General features: G+C 42.1%; 1 long non-coding RNA gene across 6 annotated transcripts; it reads right to left on the minus strand.

Moving 5' to 3' along the window:
* Window positions 1–15,689: 15,689 nt before the first annotated feature.
* On the minus strand, window positions 15,690–20,780 carry LOC123112730 (uncharacterized). 6 transcript variants are annotated; one of them, XR_006455656.1, is made up of 10 exons: window positions 20,326–20,780; window positions 20,099–20,233; window positions 19,944–20,006; window positions 19,791–19,865; window positions 19,650–19,692; window positions 18,447–19,078; window positions 17,626–17,771; window positions 17,396–17,496; window positions 16,713–16,773; window positions 15,690–15,979 (listed from the first exon to the last, which is right to left on the minus strand). It is a non-coding gene; the product is annotated as an uncharacterized lncRNA (long non-coding RNA). The 6 variants fall into 6 exon arrangements; XR_006455657.1 differs by having other exon boundaries at window positions 20,099–20,236; XR_006455660.1 differs by lacking the exon at window positions 16,713–16,773 and adding an exon at window positions 16,774–16,867 and having other exon boundaries at window positions 20,099–20,780.
* Window positions 20,781–21,050: the final 270 nt, after the last annotated feature.

Here is a 21,050-nt window from a genome sequence, read left to right on the forward strand (position 1 = left end):
ATGTAATGTCGGTGAGAAATACATACTCCCCCAAGCTTAGGATTTTGGCCTAAGTTGGTCTATGCCCACGGATGGCCTGGTGGATATCCAAAGTTATAACTGGGGTCGTACCGAGATGCAGCCGCTACTGCCTGAGGAGCTGCAGCTTGGAGGTGAGTTGCCTCCGTCCTCCTTTTATACTCGTTCGCCTCCTCCCTGGTTATAACATATCTCCTTTTTGCCTGAAATTCAAAGAAAGTAGGAGTAGGGAGAGCAATATGGACAGCACAATGTGTGTCAAAGATTAGTCGGTACGGAAGGGGCTGTTCATTCCACTCAATAAACTGATGGCGAACCATAGCATTATAATCTACATAAACAGGAGGCAATTCTATATCATTTGCATGTATGGGTACATCAAGATAGTCAGCTAAACGAGTTGCATAAATCCCACCAAACAAATCTCCACTTATACTGTTATGATGCAACCTTCGTGCAACAATCACCCCCAAGTTATATTGTTTACCTCCTAATACCGCACTTTTGAGAACACAAAGATCTGAAACGCACATGTGACAAGCTTCATCTTTACCATTAATGCATCTACCTATAAAGAGAGCAAAATAATGTATGGAAGTAAAATGAATGCTCCCTATGGTAGCTTGTGTGATTTCTCTAGATTCCCCCACAGTGATACTAGCAAGAAAGTATTCATATTAAGATTTGCGAGGTTCACTAAAATTGCCCCACTGCGGGAGTTTACAAGTAGTATTAAAATCTTCTAGGTCCATGGTATATTATTTATCATAAAGATCAAACAAAACAGTGTGAGAATTGCGTGAGGATGTGAATTTGAACCTTCTCACAAAGGAATCAGTTAGGTAGTAGTATTGGGGGCACTTATCTGACACAAAGCCCTCAAGTTTAGCATTACGCACATACGCGTGATGTCTACTACATAGCCTTCTTCTTGTAGACGTTGTTGGGCCTGCAAGTGCACAGGTTTGTAGGACAGTAGCAAATTTCCCTCAAGTGGATGACCTAAGGTTTATCAATCCGTAGGAGGCGTAGGATGAAGATGGTCTCTGTCAAACAACCCTGCAACCAAATAACAAAGAGTCTCTTGTGTCCCCAACACACCCAATACAATGGTAAATTGTATAGGTGCACTAGTTCGGCGAAGAGATGGTAATACAATTGCAAAATAGATAGTAGAAATAGGTATTTGTAATCTGAAATAATAAAAACAGCAAGGTAATGAGCGATAAAAGTGAGCGTAAACAGTATTGCAATGATAGGAAACAAGGCCTAGGGTTCATACTTTCACTAGTGCAAGTTCTCTCAACAATAATAACATAGATAGATCATATAACAATCCCTCAACATGCAACAAAGAGTCACTCTAAAGACACTAATAGCAGAGAACGAATGAAGAGATTATGGTAGGGTACAAAACCACCTCAAAGTTATTCTTTCGGATCAATCTATTCAAGAGTTCGTACTAGAATAACACCTTAAGACACAAATCAACCAAAACCCTAATGTCACCTAGATACTCCATTGTCACCTCAAGTATCTGTGGGCATGATTATACGATATGCATCACACAATCTCAGATTCATCTATTCAACCAACACAAAGTACTTCAAAGAGTGCCCAAAAGTTTCTACCGGAGAGTCAAGAACGTGTGCCAACCCCTATGCATAGGTTCATGGGCGGAACCCGCAAGTTGGTCACCAAAACATACATCAAGAGGCACATGATATCCCATTGTAACCACAGATAAGCACGGCAAGACATACATCAAGTGTTCTCATAAAAGACTCAATCCGATAAGATAACTTCAAAGGGGAAACTCAATTCATCACAAGAGAGTAGAGGGGGAGAAACATCATAAGATCCAACTACAATAGCAAAGCTTGGGATACATCAAGATCGTGCCATAGAGGGAACATGAGAGAGAACATGAGAGAGAGAGATCAAACACATAGCTACTGGTACATACCCTCAGCCCCGAGGGTGAACTACTCCCTCCTTGCCATGGAGAGCACCGGGATGATGAAGATGGCTATCGGTGATGGATCTCCCCTCCGGTAGGGTGCCGGGAAGGGCTCCGGATAGGTTTTTGGTGGCTACAGAGGCTTGCGGCGGTGGAACTCCCGATCTATCTGAAGGAAATATGCCCTCGAGGCAATAATAAAGTTATTATTTATTTCCTTATAATCATGATAAATGTTTATTATTCATGCTAGAAGTGTATTTACCGGAAACATAATACATGTGTGAATACATAGACAAACAAAGTGTCACTAGTATGCCTCTACTTAACTAGCTCGTTAATCAAAGATGGTTATGTTTCCTAACCATGAACAATGAGTTGTTATTTGATTAACGAGGTCACATCATTAGCAGAATGATCTGATTGACATGACCCATTCCATTAGCTTAGCACCCGATCGTTTAGTATGTTGCTATTGCTTTCTTCATGACTTATACATGTTCCTATGACTATGAGATTATGCAACTCCCGTTTACCGGAGGAACACTTTGGGTACTACCAAACGTCACAACGTAACTGGGTGATTATAAAGGAGTACTACAGGTGTCTCCAATGGTCGATGTTGGGTTGGCGTATTTCGAGATTAGGATTTGTCACTCCGATTGTCGGAGAGGTATCTCTGGGCCCTCTCGGTAATACACATCACATAAGCCTTGCAAGCATTACAACTAATATGTTAGTTGTGAGATGATGTATTACGGAACGAGTAAAGAGACTTGCCGGTAACGAGATTGAACTAGGTATTGGATACCGACGATCGAATCTCGGGCAAGTAACATACCGATGACAAAGGGAACAACGTATGTTGTTATGCGGTCTGACCGATAAAGATCTTCGTAGAATATGTAGGAGCCAATATGGGCATCCAGGTCCCGCTATTGGTTATTGACCAGAGACGTGTCTCGGTCATGTCTACATTGTTCTCGAACCCGTAGGGTCCGCACGCTTAAGGTTACGATGACAGTTATATTATGAGTTTATGCATTTTGATGTACCGAAGGTTGTTCGGAGTCCCGGATGTGATCACGGACATGACGAGGAGTCTCGAAATGGTCGAGACGTAAAGATTGATATATTGGAAGCCTATATTTGGATATCGGAAGTGTTCCGGGTGAAATCGGGATTTTACCGGAATACCGGGAGGGTTACCGGAACCCCCCGGGAGCTATTTGGGCCATAGTGGGCCTTAGTGGAAAAGAGAAGGGGCTGCCCTAGATGGGCTGCGCGCCCCCCCTTCCCCTAGTCCTATTAGGACTAGGAGAGGTGGCCGGCCCCCTCCTCCTCTTTTCCCCTCCGAGGAATCCTAGTTGGACTAGGATTGGAGGGGGAATCCTACTCCCAGAGGGAGTAGGACTCTCCTGCGCCTCCCCCCCTTGGCCGGCCAGCCTCCCCTCCTCTCCTCCTTTATATACGGAGGCAGGGGCACCTCTAAACACACAAGTTGACACAAGTTGATCCACGTGATCTATTCCTTAGCCGTGTGCGGTGCCCCCTGCCACCATATTCCTCGATAATACTGTAGCGGAGTTTAGGCGAAGCCCTGCTGCTGTAGTTCATCAAGATCGTCACCACGCCGTCGTGCTGACGAAACTCTTCCCCGACACTTTGCTGGATCGGAGTCCGGGGATCGTCATCGAGCTGAACGTGTGCTCGAACTCGGAGGTGCCGTAGTTTCGGTGCTTGATCGGTTGGATCGAGAAGACGTACGACTACTTCCTCTACGTCGTGTCATCGCTTCCGCAGTCGGTCTGCGTTGGGTACGTAGACAATACTCTCCCCTCGTTGCTATGCATCACATGATCTTGCGTGTGCGTAGGAAATTTTTTGAAATTACTACGAAACCCAACAGTGGCATCCGAGCCTAGGTTATTTATGTTGATGTTATATGCACGAGTAGAACACAAGTGAGTTGTGGACGATACAAGTCATACTGCCTACCAGCATGTCATACTTTGGTTCGGCGGTATTGTTGGACGAGACGACCCGGACCAACCTTACGCGTACGCTTACGCGAGACCGGTTCCCTCGACGTGCTTTGCACAGAGATGGCTTGCGGGCGACTGTCTCTCCAACTTTAGTTGAACCAAGTATGGCTACGCCCGGTCCTTGCGAAGGTTAAAACGGAGTCTATTTGACAAACTATCGTTGTGGTTTTGATGCGTAGGTGAGATTGGTTCTTACTTAAGCCCGTAGCAGCCACGTAAAACATGCAACAACAAAGTAGAGGACGTCTAACTTGTTTTTGCAGGGCATGTTGTGATGTGATATGGTCAAGGCATGATGCTGAATTTTATTGTATGAGATGATCATGTTTTGTAACCGAGTTATCGGCAACTGGCAGGAGCCATATGGTTGTCGCTTTATTGTATGCAATGCAATCGCGATGTAATGCTTTACTTTATTACTAAACGGTAGTGATAGTCGTGGAAGCATAAGATTGGCGAGACGACAACGATGCTACGATGGAGATCAAGGTGTCGCGCCGGTGTCGATGGTGATCATGACGGTGCTTCGGAGATGGAGATCACAAGCACAAGATGATGATGACCATATCATATCACTTATATTGATTGCATGTGATGTTTATCTTTTTATGCATCTTATCTTGCTTTGATTGACGGTAGCATTATAAGATGATCTCTCACTAAATTATCAAGAAGTGTTCTCCCTGAGTATGCACCGTTGCCAAAGTTCGTCGTGCCCAGACACCACGTGATGATCGGGTGTGATAAGCTCTACGTCCATCTACAACGGGTGCAAGCCAGTTTTTGCACACGCAGAATACTCAGGTTAAACTTGACGAGCCTAGCATATGCAGATATGGCCTCGGAACACGGAGACCGAAAGGTCGAGCGTGAATCATATAGTAGATATGATCAACATAACGATGTTCACCATTGAAAACTACTCCATCTCACGTGATGATCGGTCATGGTTTAGTTGATTTGGATCACGTAATCACTTAGAGGATTAGAGGGATGTCTATCTAAGTGGGAGTTCTTAAATAATATGATTAATTGAACTTAAATTTATCATGAACTTAGTACCTGATAGTATCTTGCTTGTTTATGTTGATTGTAGATAGATGGCTCGTGCTGTTGTTCCGTTGAATTTTAATGCGTTCCTTGAGAAAGCAAAGTTGAAAGATGATGGTAGCAATTACACGGACTGGGTCCGTAACTTGAGGATTATCCTCATTGCTGCACAGAAAAATTACGTCCTGGAAGCACCGCTGGGTGCCAGGCCTGCTGCTGGAGCAACACCAGATGTTATGAACGTCTGGCAGAGCAAAGCTGATGACTACTCGATAGTTCAGTGTGCCATGCTTTACGGCTTAGAATCGGGACTTCAACGACGTTTTGAACGTCATGGAGCATATGAGATGTTCCAGGAGTTGAAGTTAATATTTCAAGCAAATGCCCGAATTGAGAGATATGAAGTCTCCAATAAGTTCTATAGCTGCAAGATGGAGGAGAATAGTTCTGTCAGTGAGCATATACTCAAAATGTCTGGGTATAATAATCACTTGATTCAATTGGGAGTTAATCTTCCGGATGATTGCGTCATTGACAGAATTCTCCAATCACTGCCACCAAGCTACAAGAGCTTCGTGATGAACTATAATATGCAAGGGATGAACAAGACTATTCCCGAGCTCTTCGCAATGCTGAAAGCTGCGGAGGTAGAAATCAAAAAGGAGCATCAAGTGTTGATGGTTAACAAAACCACTAGTTTCAAGAAAAAGGGCAAAGGAAAGAAGAAAGGGAACTTCAAGAAGAACAGCAAGCCAGTTGCTGCTCAAGAGAAGAAACCCAAGTCTGGACCTAAGCCTGAAACTGAGTGCTTCTACTGCAAGCAGACTGGTCACTGGAAGCGGAACTGTCCCAAGTATTTGGCGGATAAGAAGGATGGCAAGGTGAACAAAGGTATATGTGATATACATGTTATTGATGTGTACCTTACTAGAGCTCGCAGTAGCACCTGGGTATTTGATACTGGTTCTGTTGCTAATATTTGCAACTCGAAACAGGGACTACGGAATAAGCGGGCACTGGCAAAGGACGAGGTGACGATGCGCGTGGGAAACGGTTCCAAAGTCGATGTGATCGCAGTCGGCACGCTACCTCTACATCTACCTTCGGGATTAATATTAGACCTAAGTAATTGTTATTTGGTGCCAGCGTTGAGCATGAACATTATATCTGGATCTTGTTTAATGCGAGACGGTTATTCATTTAAATCAGAGAATAATGGTTGTTCTATTTATATGAGTAATATCTTTTATGGTCATGCACCCTTGAAGAGTGGTCTATTCTTATTGAATCTCGATAGTAGTAATACACATATTCATAATGTTGAAGCCAAAAGATGCAGAGTTGATAATGAAAGTGCAACTTATTTGTGGCACTGTCGTTTAGGTCATATCGGTATAAAGCGCATGAAGAAACTCCATGCTGATGGACTTTTGGAACCACTTGATTATGAATCACTTGGTACTTGCGAACCGTGCCTCATGGGCAAGATGACTAAAACACCGTTCTCCGGTACTATGGAGAGAGCAACAGATTTGTTGGAAATCATACATACCGATGTATGTGGCCCGATGAATATTGAGGCTCGTGGCGGATATCGTTATTTTCTCACCTTCACAGATGATTTAAGCAGATATGGGTATATCTACTTAATAAAACATAAGTCTGAAACATTTGAAAAGTTCAAAGAATTTCAGAGTGAAGTTGAAAATCATCGTAACAAGAAAATAAAGTTTCTACGATCTGATCGTGGAGGAGAATATTTGAGTTACGAGTTTGGTGTACATTTGAAAAACTGTGGAATAGTTTCGCAACTCACGCCACCCGGAACACCACAGCGTAATGGTGTGTCCGAACGTCGTAATCGTACTTTACTAGATATGGTGCGATCTATGATGTCTCTTACTGATTTACCGCTATCATTTTGGGGATATGCTTTAGAGACGGCCGCATTCACGTTAAATAGGGCACCATCAAAATCCGTTGAGACGACGCCTTATGAACTGTGGTTTGGCAAGAAACCAAAGTTGTCGTTTCTTAAAGTTTGGGGCTGCGATGCTTATGTGAAAAAGCTTCAACCTGATAAGCTCGAACCCAAATCGGAGAAATGTGTCTTCATAGGATACCCAAAGGAAACTGTTGGGTACACCTTCTATCACAGATCCGAAGGCAAGACATTCGTTGCTAAGAATGGATCATTTCTAGAGAAGGAGTTTCTCTCGAAAGAAGTGAGTGGGAGGAAAGTAGAACTTGACGAGGTAACTGTACCTGCTCCTTTACTGGAAAGTAGTTCATCACAGAAAACTGTTTCAGTGACACCTACACCAGTTAGTGAGGAAGCCAATGATAATGATCATGAAACTTCAGATCAAGATACTACTGAACCTCGTAGATCAACCAGAGTAAGATCCGCACCAGAGTGGTACGGTAATCCTGTTCTGGAGGTCATGCTACTAGATCATGATGAACCTACGAACTATGAAGAAGCGATGGTGAGCCCAGATTCCGCAAAGTGGCTTGAAGCCATGAAATCTGAGATGGGATCCATGTATGAGAACAAAGTATGGACTTTGGTTGACTTGCCCGATGATCGGCAAGCAATTGAGAATAAATGGATCTTTAAGAAGAAGACTGACGCTGATGGTAATGTTACTGTCTACAAAGCTCGACTTGTCGCAAAAGGTTTTCGGCAAGTTCAAGGGATTGACTACGATGAGACCTTCTCACCCGTAGCGATGCTTAAGTCCGTCCGAATCATGTTAGCAATTGCCGCATTTTATGATTATGAAATTTGGCAGATGGATGTCAAAACTGCATTCCTGAATGGATTTCTGGAAGAAGAGTTGTATATGATGCAACCAGAAGGTTTTGTCGATCCAAAGGGAGCTAACAAAGTGTGCAAGCTCCAGCGATCCATTTATGGACTGGTGCAAGCCTCTCGGAGTTGGAATAAACGTTTTGATAGTGTGATCAAAGCATTTGGTTTTATACAGACTTTCGGAGAAGCCTGTATTTACAAGAAAGTGAGTGGGAGCTCTGTAGCATTTCTGATATTATATGTGGATGACATATTACTAATTGGAAATGATATAGAATTTCTGGATAGCATAAAGGGATACTTGAATAAAAGTTTTTCAATGAAAGACCTCGGTGAAGCTGCTTACATATTAGGCATTAAGATCTATAGAGATAGATCAAGACGCTTAATTGGACTTTCACAAAGCACATACCTTGACAAAATTTTGAAGAAATTCAAAATGGATCAAGCAAAGAAAGGATTCTTGCCTGTATTACAAGGTGTGAAATTGAGTAAGACTCAATGCCCGACCACTGCAGAAGATAGAGAGAATATGAAAGATGTTCCCTATGCATCAGCCATAGGCTCTATCATGTATGCAATGCTGTGTACCAGACCTGATGTGTGCCTTGCTATAAGTTTAGCAGGGAGGTACCAAAGTAATCCAGGAGTGGATCACTGGACAGCGGTCAAGAACATCCTGAAATACCTGAAAAGGACTAAGGATATGTTTCTCGTATATGGAGGTGACAAAGAGCTCACCGTAAAAGGTTACGTTGATGCAAGCTTTGACACTGATCCGGACGATTCTAAATCGCAAACCGGATACGTGTTTACATTAAACGGTGGAGCTGTCAGTTGGTGCAGTTCTAAACAAAGCGTTGTAGCGGGATCTACATGTGAAGCGGAATACATAGCTGCTTCGGAAGCAGCAAATGAAGGAGTCTGGATGAAGGAGTTCATATCCGATCTAGGTGTCATACCTAGTGCATCGGGTCCAATGAAAATCTTTTGTGACAATACTGGTGCAATTGCCTTGGCAAAGGAATCCAGATTTCACAAAAGGACCAAACACATCAAGAGACGCTTCAACTCCATCCGGGATCTAGTCCAGGTGGGAGACATAGAGATTTGCAAGATACATACGGATCTGAATGTTGCAGACCCATTGACTAAACCTCTTCCACGAGCAAAACATGATCAGCACCAAGGCTCCATGGGTGTTAGAATCATTACAGTGTAATCTAGATTATTGACTCTAGTGCAAGTGGGAGACTGAAGGAAATATGCCCTAGAGGCAATAATAAAGTTATTATTTATTTCCTTATAATCATGATAAATGTTTATTATTCATGCTAGAAGTGTATTTACCGGAAACATAATACATGTGTGAATACATAGACAAACAAAGTGTCACTAGTATGCCTCTACTTAACTAGCTCGTTAATCAAAGATGGTTATGTTTCCTAACCATGAACAATGAGTTGTTATTTGATTAACGAGGTCACATCATTAGCAGAATGATCTGATTGACATGACCCATTCCATTAGCTTAGCACCCGATCGTTTAGTATGTTGCTATTGCTTTCTTCATGACTTATACATGTTCCTATGACTATGAGATTATGCAACTCCCGTTTACCGGAGGAACACTTTGGGTACTACCAAACGTCACAACGTAACTGGGTGATTATAAAGGAGTACTACAGGTGTCTCCAATGGTCGATGTTGGGTTGGCGTATTTCGAGATTAGGATTTGTCACTCCGATTGTCGGAGAGGTATCTCTGGGCCCTCTCGGTAATACACATCACATAAGCCTTGCAAGCATTACAACTAATATGTTAGTTGTGAGATGATGTATTACGGAACGAGTAAAGAGACTTGCCGGTAACGAGATTGAACTAGGTATTGGATACCGACGATCGAATCTCGGGCAAGTAACATACCGATGACAAAGGGAACAACGTATGTTGTTATGCGGTCTGACCGATAAAGATCTTCGTAGAATATGTAGGAGCCAATATGGGCATCCAGGTCCCGCTATTGGTTATTGACCAGAGACGTGTCTCGGTCATGTCTACATTGTTCTCGAACCCGTAGGGTCCGCACGCTTAAGGTTACGATGACAGTTATATTATGAGTTTATGCATTTTGATGTACCGAAGGTTGTTCGGAGTCCCGGATGTGATCACGGACATGACGAGGAGTCTCGAAATGGTCGAGACGTAAAGATTGATATATTGGAAGCCTATATTTGGATATCGGAAGTGTTCCGGGTGAAATCGGGATTTTACCGGAATACCGGGAGGGTTACCGGAACCCCCCGGGAGCTATTTGGGCCATAGTGGGCCTTAGTGGAAAAGAGAAGGGGCTGCCCTAGATGGGCTGCGCCCCCCCCCTTCCCCTAGTCCTATTAGGACTAGGAGAGGTGGCCGGCCCCCTCCTCCTCTTTTCCCCTCCGAGGAATCCTAGTTGGACTAGGATTGGAGGGGGAATCCTACTCCCAGAGGGAGTAGGACTCTCCTGCGCCTCCCCCCCTTGGCCGGCCAGCCTCCCCTCCTCTCCTCCTTTATATACGGAGGCAGGGGCACCTCTAAACACACAAGTTGACACAAGTTGATCCACGTGATCTATTCCTTAGCCGTGTGCGGTGCCCCCTGCCACCATATTCCTCGATAATACTGTAGCGGAGTTTAGGCGAAGCCCTGCTGCTGTAGTTCATCAAGATCGTCACCACACCGTCGTACTGACGAAACTCTTCCCCGACACTTTGTTGGATCGGAGTCCGGGGATCGTCATCGAGCTGAACGTGTGCTCGAACTCGGAGGTGCCGTAGTTTCGGTGCTTGATCGGTTGGGTCGAGAAGACGTACGACTACTTCCTCTACGTCGTGTCATCGCTTCCGCAGTCGGTCTGCGTTGGGTACGTAGACAATACTCTCCCCTCGTTGCTATGCATCACATGATCTTGCGTGTGCGTAGGAAATTTTTTGAAATTACTACGAAACCCTTCACTATCTTCTCTGTGGATGTTTTTAGGGTACATGGGACTATATAGGCGAAAGAAGTCGGTCGGGAGGTGCTCGAGGGGCCCACGAGACAGGGGGCACGCCCTACAGGGGGGGCGCCCTCCTATCTCGAGGGAAATCACTATTCTGACCCTATCAACAAACTTTGTCACAAAGTGAACTCGACATGAAAGTATTTCACGATCTGACCCTTCTAGCAACGCCAGAGCCCGCGGCGTTTCTTCCCCAAATAAAAACGCCGAGCTAGCTAGCATTCCTGCCCAAAGGAGAAACGCCGAGCTAGCTAGTGTTCCTGTCCAAAGGAGAAACGCCCAGGTTGCTCGCATTGCGGACCAGGTAAGCAACGCCAAGGGCTTTGGCGTTTCTGCGCTGGCACCCAGCCCATTAACTTCTCTGTTGCCAAAGTAAAAAGCTGCTCCTAAACCCAGGGCCTAAACGCCAAGCCCTATGGCGTTTCTGGCCAAGGCAGCAACGCCCACTTGCTTGGCGTTTCTATGTGGATTGGAAACGCTAGCTACTCTGGAGTTTGAATGTGGATTTGAAACGCTAGCTAGCTCGGCGTTTTTATATGAAGAAGAAACGCCACGGTCTGTGGTGTTGCTAAAAGGGTCAGATCGTGAAATACTTTCATGTCGAGTTCACTTTGTGGCAAAGATTGCTGAAAAGGTCAGAATAGTGATTTCGGCCTCCTATCTCGTGGAGTCCTCGAGTATCTTCTGACTTGAACTCCACGTCTCCAGGATGACATTCTTCAAAAAAATCATGTTGCCGAAGGTTTCATTCCATTTGGACTCCGTTTGATATTCCTATTCTTTGAAATACTGAAACAGGCAATAAAACAACAATATGGGCTGGGTCTCCGGTTAATAGGTTAGTCCCAAAAGTAATATAAAAGTGTATAATAAACCCCACAATCATTCAAAACACATAGTAATATAGCATGGAACAATCAAAAATTATAGATACGTTGGAGACGTATCAAGCATCCCCAAGCTTAATTCCTACTCGTCCTCGAGTAGGTAAATGATAAAAATAGAATTTTTGATGTGGAATGCTACCTAGCATGATTCTCAAAGTAATTTCACTTTATTGTGGAATGAATGTTCAGATCCAAATGATTAAAGATAAAAGTTCATATTTACATAAGAAATAGTAACACTTCAAGCATACTAATCAAGGTAATCATGTCTTCTCAAAATAACATGGCCAAAGAAAGTTATCCCTACAAAATCATATAGTCTGGCTGTTGCTCTATCTTCGTCACACAAAGTATTTAATCATGCACAACCCCGATGACAAGCCAAGCAATTGTTTCATACTTTAATAATCCCAAACTCTTTCAACTTTCACGCAATACATGAGCGTGAGCCATGGCCATAGCACTATATGTGGAGTAGAATGGTGGTTGTGGAGAAGACAAAAAGGACAAGATAGTCTCACATCAACTAGGTGTATCAACGGGCTATGGAGATGCCCATTAATAGATATCAATGTGAGTGAGTAGGGATTGCCATGCAACGGATGCACTAGAGCTATAAATATATGAAAGTTCAACAAAATAAACTAAATGGGTGTGCATCCAACTTGCTTGCTCACGAAGACCTAGGGCACTTTTGAGGAAGCCCATCATTGGAATATACAAGCCAAGTTCTATAATGAAAAATTCCCACTAGTATATGAAAGTGACAACATATGAGACTCTCTATCATGAAGATCATGGTGCTATTTTGAAGCACAAGTGTGGAAAAAGAGATAGTAGCATTGTCCCTTCTCTCTTTTTCTCTCATTTTATTTTTTTATCTTTCTCTTTTTTTTATTTTTCTTCTTTTTTTCTTTGGCCTTCCTTTTTTTTCTTTTTGGCCTTTCTCCTTTTTTCTTCTTCTTTTTTTTTCTTTTTGTAAAGTCTGAAGTCTCATCCCGACTTGTGGGGGAATCATAGTCTTCATCATCCTTTTCTCACTAGGACAATGCTCTAATAATGAAGATCATGATACTTTTATGGATTTGCAACTCAAAGCTAGAACAAGATATGACTCTATATGAATGCCTCCGGCGGTGTACCCGGATATGCAATGAATCAAGAGCGACATGTATGAAGATTATGAAGGTGGTCTTGCCACAAATACGATGTCAACTACATGATCATGCAAAAAGCAATATGACAAAAGTAATTTGTGTCATAATGATAATGAATGGAACAGTGGAAAGTTGCATGGCAATATATCTCGGAATGGCTATGGGAATGCCATAGTAGGTAGGTATGGTGGCTGTTTTGAGGAAGGTATATGGTGGGTGTATGGTACCAGCGAAAGTTGCGCGGGACAAGAGAGGCTAGCAATAATGGAAGGGTGAAAGGGTGCGTATAATCCATGGACTCAACATTAATCAAAAGAACTCATGCACTTGTTGCAAAAATTTAGAAGTCATCAAAAACCAAAGCACTACGCGCATGCTCCTAGGGGGATAGATTGGTAGGAAAACACCATCCCTCGTCCCCGACCGCCACTCATAAGGAAGACAATCAATAAATAAAATTGTGCTCCAACTTCATCACAAAGCGGTTCACCATACATGCATGCTACGGGAATCACAACCCTTAACACAAGTATTTTTCATAATCACCTCAACTAGCATGACTCTAATATCACTATCTCCATATCTCAAAACAATTATCAAGTATCAAAATGATCATAGCATCCAATTCACTTCCTATGAAAGTTTTCGTTCAAATTACCATGCTGTTTAAGACTCTCAAAATAATATAAGTGAAGCATGATAGACTAGCAATTTCTTCAAAATATAACCATCGCCGTGCTCTAAAAGATATAAGTGAAGCACTAGAGCAAACGACAAACTACTCCGAAAGATATAAGTGAAGATCAATGAGTAGCTAAATAATTATGCAACTATGTGAAGAATCTCTCTCATTAAATAATTTCAGATCTTGGTACTGTATTCAAGCAGCAACCAAAGCAAAACAAAATGACATTGCAAGGATAGCACAACTCAAGTGAAGAAGCAAAAACTTAGGCTCAACCGATACTAACCGGTAGTTGTCGAAGAAGAAAGGTGGGATGCCTACCGGGGCATCCCCAAGCTTAGATGCTTGAGACTTCTTGAAATATTATCTTGGGTGCCTTGGTCATCCCCAAGATTGAACTCTTGTGTCTCCTTAATTCCTCTCATATCATGGTTTCTCTTTTTATCAAAAGCTTCATTCACAACAAACTCAACAAGAACTCGTGAGATAGGTTAGTATAAACCAATGCAAAACCATATCATCTTCTGCTGTAACAAATCACTAACATTATTATTCAACATTGAATACTACATGCCTCTGCATATTTAATACTCCTATCCTCAAATAGAATCATTAAATAAGCAAACATATGCAAACAATGCGACTATAACAGCAATCTGCCAAAACAGTACAGTCTGTAAAGAATGCAAGAGTATCAATACTTCCCTGACTCCAAAAATTATGAACTAAAATTCCCACTGTAATAAATTAATCAGAGCTTAATATGCAAAAAGATTCAACGTTATACCATTCTCTGATTTTTCTAGGGAAATTTTGCAACAGCGGTAAACTTTCTGTTTTCAAACAGCAACATGTATACTAGCAAAATAAGCATGGCAAAGGCTATCCTTGACATTTTTATTGAAACTAAAGATGCAAAATATTATTCTAGCTAACAGAAAGAAAACACTAAAAAGAAAATTACGCTCCAAGCAAAACACATATCATGTGGCGAATAAAAATATAGCTCCAAGTAAAGTTACCGATGAACGAAGACGAAAGAGGGGATGCCATCCGGGGCATCCCCAAGCTTAGGCTCTTGGTTGTCCTTGGATATTACCTTGGGGTGCCTTGGGAATCCCCAAGCTTTGGCTCTTGCCACTCCTTATTCCATAGTCCATCAAATCCTCACCCAAAACTTGAAAACTTCAACCACACAAAACTCAACACAAAACTCGTAAGCTCCGTTAGTATAAGAAAATAAAACCACCACTTAGGTACTGTAATGAACTCATTCTAAATTCATATTGGTGTAATATCCACTGTATTCTAACTTCTCTATGGTTCATACCCTCCGATACTACTCATAGATTCATCAAAATAAGCAAACAACATATAGAAAACAGAATCTGTCAAAAACAGAATAGTATGTAGTAATCTGTATCAAACGTATACTTCTGGAACCCCAAAAATTATGAAACTAGTTGACCCGTTGCGCCAAATGGCGCAAAGACCCGCTAAAGCCATGTTGTCGATGAAAATAGTTTCATTTTGCAAGAACATATTTGATATTGGTAATAGAAAGCCCATGTGTTAAGTCATGCTATATTGAAAATATGTTTATCACGGTGAGAAATCTGAGTTTGAAAAAAAATCTTATTTCTATAACATGCATAGACCAACTAAGGAAGTATTTTTGAAAGTTCAAAATATAGTTATCACCATGAGAAATCTGAGTTTGAAAAAAAAACATGTTTGTATAATATTTAGACTTGTTTGTGTGGCCCATCCGGAGTCAGGCTTGCATCTCCTTTCCTATTAAGGATTTCTCTGCATACATGATTACACAAATGGACCATTACACCAAACAACACAATGTCTATTTCAAACACGAATTTTTTTGAAATTTAAATTAAGTTTTAGCACAGAGGAACAGTCCAGACTTGAAACAGCGGATACAACCAATTTATGATTATGATGTCTAATGGAACAAGGTGTCAATTTAGACTAAAGAGTTATTCGAAATGTGTTTCATTCGTTCTTTACAAAGTGCTAAGATACAATTTCACTGCACATAAGAATTTTCAAGCTCGTTTATGAAAAGGTATTTTCATGCATACAAACCATAACTAAATAAAGTGAATGTAAATATATATGACTAAGTCATACTTCCTAATACAAAATCAAGTAGGTAGGCCTGTTTTAGAGATTGTGGTAAATTACAGTCCATTATTACAAGCAAAATGTTTTTGCTTCGGAGAAGAACACTGATATCTTTGTCTTCATATCCTTTTCTTCTCAGAGCTGGAGTGTGATGCCTTGCTCCTATTCATGGCTCTTGACCTACAATTTTTGAAAAAACTAAATTAGTTATTCATTCAATGGGAAATCTAAAGTGGGGATTACTTCGCCAATATCGTTAGCAAGTTTATGAGGGAAAAGAAAGCAATGTAACTTCCAAAAGCAAAGGTAAGAATGAAGTACTACTGTAGCTGGGAAAGTAGGAACATGAGCTGCGACATGTTTCAGAAAAATGGTCGAGGTTCCCTGATTCTAATAATATGAGCTACGATTATTTTGTCACAGACACATGGCTGTATATAACTTTCACAAGCAACATCCCATATGTGACAACCTACCTTCAACCACAAAGCTATATAATCTATATAATGGTGAAAAATGGAGCTTTCGATAACCTGCATACCTATTTTTCCTAAAGCAAAGCTAAGAATGAAGTACACAGTATTTTAACTGGAAAAGTAGGAAAATTAAATCATATACTCTGAAACATATTGCAGAAAGAGAAGTGTGAAGCACACTTCCTTGAAATTTGAACATAATCGGACATATATTTTTGTTGAGCCTGCTATATATCTATGGGGAAGCATGGATAAGAAAAGATAGAAATTTAGAAAATGTATGCAAATTCACATATATTTTTCTAAATCCCATGGAAATGTGTTGGTCCACTTGGTCTATCAGGTTGGTGTATTTCAAAAAAGCAAGTCAGGCAGCTAATAGTTTGGATAAAACCTCTATAGTAGAAAACAACTTCCAATGATTCAACTGTACATACTAAAAAGTTCGCCAGGAAATGAGACGAGCCAGCAAAATACACTAAGTTACAGAAGAAGCACCTGAAATACAGTAGTGGCAGTTAGTTTGGCAAGAAACCTGCATATATTTGAGTGCAATTCACATACTCTAGGCCATCATTTTCACGCATTTTTCCTAGTAAGTAGAAAGCATATACAAAGTATGAAAAGGGGATACAGATTACACAACAAATAGTAGTTTCAGAGCTTTAGAAGGCCGGCCAGTTTTGCATAGTATGCTTTCACCTATGGAGAACTTGACGCTGTACTACTAATTTCAGAGTCAAGACATATTTCAATCTCTAAAAGAAACCTGACACGAATCATCTGCTACTCTAGAAATTTGATTTATGACGGCTAACCAACATGGAACGATCATCTGACTTTCTGGCTATACTAACGTGTAAATATTTGGCAGGTATAGACTATAGGGTCAACCATACAGTATTATTTGCAAAAGCAAGGAAGGTTGCTGTAGCTAGATAAATGACTCGTTTCAAGTTGACTGCAAAATTTTTATTACAAAGTGGATGCCTACTAATAGCGCATCTCGGGGAATCACAGTGAGATTGAAAGGCCTGGAGAAATGCAAAACGGCAAGATAAAATTCAGACATTGGCATAGAGAGAAACTAATAGAAAAACATGCACCATCAATCACTCACCAAGGTCAGCAGCTGGACAATAGCTGAGCTGCCGTAGATGGTTACCAAGTAATGAACAGAAGGAAAATCACTACAAAATAACCATGAGAGCACCAAACTATCTGCAAACATGAAGGCCCTTTCTTGGATTAGACAGGACGAGTACGCCACGATGATCCAAAGAACAAAAATATGGATTTAAATTTATAGAGCAATGCTAGGAAGATATTGTCTTGAAGAAAGCAACGAACCTGCAAAAATATCCTCCAAATTTTGCATGAAAATCCATCGAATATATCCTTGATCGCATATTTGTCTCTGTCGAGGTACTCTACAGGAAGGTTCTCCAAAAAACAGAGTAAAGTTGTTTTTCCTTTTTGAGAGTTTGATAGCAAACCTGCAATGCATCAAAAAGGGATTAGAATTGATAAGAAAATAAATCTCTGCTATTTTATAGTCGAAGAACATGCTTCAATCGACAAAAATACAAAAACATTGAATTTTGACGGTGTAAGGAACCTGCAGTGATATATTGAGCCATAAACTACTTTGCAATTATATATTGAACCATAAACCTGAAGCTCTACTTTGATGCCAATAAATTTATAACTGGGAAAGTAGGAAAATGAAATCATATACTCTAAAACATATTGCAGAAACAGAAGCGTGAAGCACACTTCCTTGAAATTTGAACACAAGTGAACATTCATTTAGAATATGTAGCTAACATAAACTTGAGCAAGACTATTCAAATAGTCATGGTACATGGTGGATTTATCATAATTGATATTTGGCTGGAAGTGGATAAGTTCTCTAGTTATTCTGAAGCTCATTTTCAGTAGTCAGATAAATCGACCTGATTTCCCAGCTTAGACATTTCAGACATGTCTCACAATATGATGTGACCATGGGTTCAATCCCATATTCAATTATGTACGAAGAGAGGCCCCATTTGGGTACAATCTTGGAAAGCTATTTGGAAAAGAGAGGCCCCATTTGGCACATACTGATACATTTAGATCCAACCCCATGTGTAGTGGGCGCAGCAGTGGTTGCAAACAAAGAGCCTTACCTGAATGTGAAACGATGCTTAGCATTCTGCCTCACCAATTGATCTGCGAAGGATCTTCACAAAAGAGAACATATTAGAGAGAGGGAGGATTAGGCAAATGTATATATCAAAGCATCTACAGTAATGTCATCACACTGCCAGTTTTAATTCACGCAAAACAATTGACAATTTAGTCAACAAATAGCTTCAAGTTCTCATGATCATAGTTGATTTCATAATCTAGTCCACCATGTTGATGCTCTGAATATCAATTTAAAAAGTTCATTTGAAAGGGTTATTTTAGACTACATAACTTGAAATGGTGTAGCAATTAAGTACTACAGCAGACCGAATAGTAACAGGCCAATTATAAACAATGCAGTGCAATGCCCTTTTCCTTATGATGGTGTTCCTTAGTGTAACCTACAAACCAAATCGAGCATGAAAACAACCATGTTACCTATTTTTGTGCTACATATACACTGAAACCAAGTAAGATAATGTAACCTGACAAGAAGTACAGTATCGTTGATAACAGAATAGAAATTGAGAACTGGCCATTCCAAACAAAAACAACATTGCTAGTGCTGCAAAAATGGATAATCCAACGTCAAATAGTGATGCCTCCGTCAATCAAATCCCTAGGAATTTTCCTGCAGGTAGCATAACACAAAAACAAATCTCAAAACACTGTACAACTCAGTAGAAATCCAAAAACTGCACTGGACAATGCCAGCAAAAAAGTAACACCCCACCGACAATCATTAGACCATACCGGAAATTTTGCATTTTCAGTGTTAAGATCGTTCATAAATATATCATCTATAGTGCAGTTCTCCAGAAATAGACGAGCTAATCATTCTGTTCAATAAAAAGACCTAAATCAGTACTACCGACTATCCATGCTCGAAGTAAAAACATCAATTCATAGCTAATCCCCAAATACAGATCTTCCCTTCGTGGTATATCTGCATCAATATCCCATCCACAACAAGAATCACTGCCAAGAATGATTATCGCCCGACAATACTATTTTCAACAAGTGTCATGGTGGCAATTCACAGAACAGTCCAACATAAATAAAGAAGCCGCAACCATATCCGGAACATTTACACGATCAGCACGACATACATATATTTAAAAGATCACCAAGGCACACAGCATGACACAGAAGATACTGAAAGTAAAACACGCACACATGTAGTAGAAAGGAAAGAAGAAAACCTTGATGAGTCGAACGATGCAGCTACAGCAGAGATCGTGCAACCTGTGAAATACACAAAAAACAACCGATCAGAGCACAACAACACACAGGCATGCAATGAACACTCACCGGTCACAGAAGCAACAGAACGACCTATTTACCCGAGGCAGCAAGCAGAAGGTTGGTAAGCAGCAGGACCGACGAGAAGAAGAAGCGCCAGCGACAAGAGAAGTAGGCTGAACCGTAGAACAAGCGTCAGCACACATGCATTTCATCAAACATTCTATAGGCAAGCACAAGAGGAGTGGACTAACCTCAATGAGAAGGAGAGACGGACCCAAGGCTCGACGCAAGCGACAACAGGAAACTGTACCAAACTGCCCATGAAGGAAACGAAGGCAAACATGCGAAATTAGCACGATGAATCGAAAGCAGTAGCGAAGAACATGCGAACCAGAGAAGGACGAACCTCAACGAGCAGCAACATCGAGCAGAGGAGGCCCATCGGAACAGAGCATGCGGCTGCCGCATCTCGGCCACCATGCGGCACGGCGAGGCAATATATCCCAGTCCATTTGTCATTTCCCGTCACAGTTTCATTCATCTTCTAGATGACTAACACGATTAGCACATCAAGCAAGAAAATAAAAGGAACGATGAACATCACATGGAAAAAACAAGAACGATGAACATCACCTCAACAGGAGAAGAGGTAGATCGATTGGGCTATTTGTCCTCGGCCGCCAGCGGCGTGGTCGGAGGGCGATGCTTCTCCTCTTCCATCTCGTTCTCCTCGGCGGCCCGGAGATCCTTGTCGACCGCGCGAACAGCGCGGCACAGCTCATCGTGGCGGGTGGCGACGGGGCCGAGGCCGGCGGCGGCCGCCTGGACGAGGCCCTCGGCTCGGTCGCAGGACTCGCTGAAGGCATCAAGGCAGCGGTGGAGGTCCGTGAGCGCCACCGTGCACCCGGGCTCACGGACTGCGGCGGCCGCCGCGTCGACCAGCGCGTCGTAGGCACCAATCCATCTCTCTCTCCAACTGCAGATGGAGGTGAGGCACGCACGATGCATCGGTCAGCCAGGCCCCACAAGCACATGCATCGGGCAGCTGCAGTCCATCCTCTCTCTCCAAAGTCCAAAGCAGACAAGACGCAACACCGCACACAGTCACAGTAGTAGCAGCCAACGAGCGGGACCAGAGCAGCGGCAGCCCACACGTCATCGCGTTAGTACAAATGCGTGTGCACAATCCGGGTGCACATGCGTCGACCCACCCCTCTGTAGCTGACACAGGAGGCAGTAAACTCCCCACGACGCACGACGCGGGCAGCGCGTGAGGAGCGCCGCGCCAGGAGCAGTTGACCGAGGTAACGAGGAAATATCCTATACACGAGACATATAGTCACCGCAGCTGATGAGCG

This window comes from Triticum aestivum, chromosome 5B (genome assembly GCF_018294505.1).
Source record: "Triticum aestivum cultivar Chinese Spring chromosome 5B, IWGSC CS RefSeq v2.1, whole genome shotgun sequence".
NCBI classification, from domain to species: Eukaryota; Viridiplantae; Streptophyta; class Magnoliopsida; order Poales; family Poaceae; genus Triticum; species Triticum aestivum.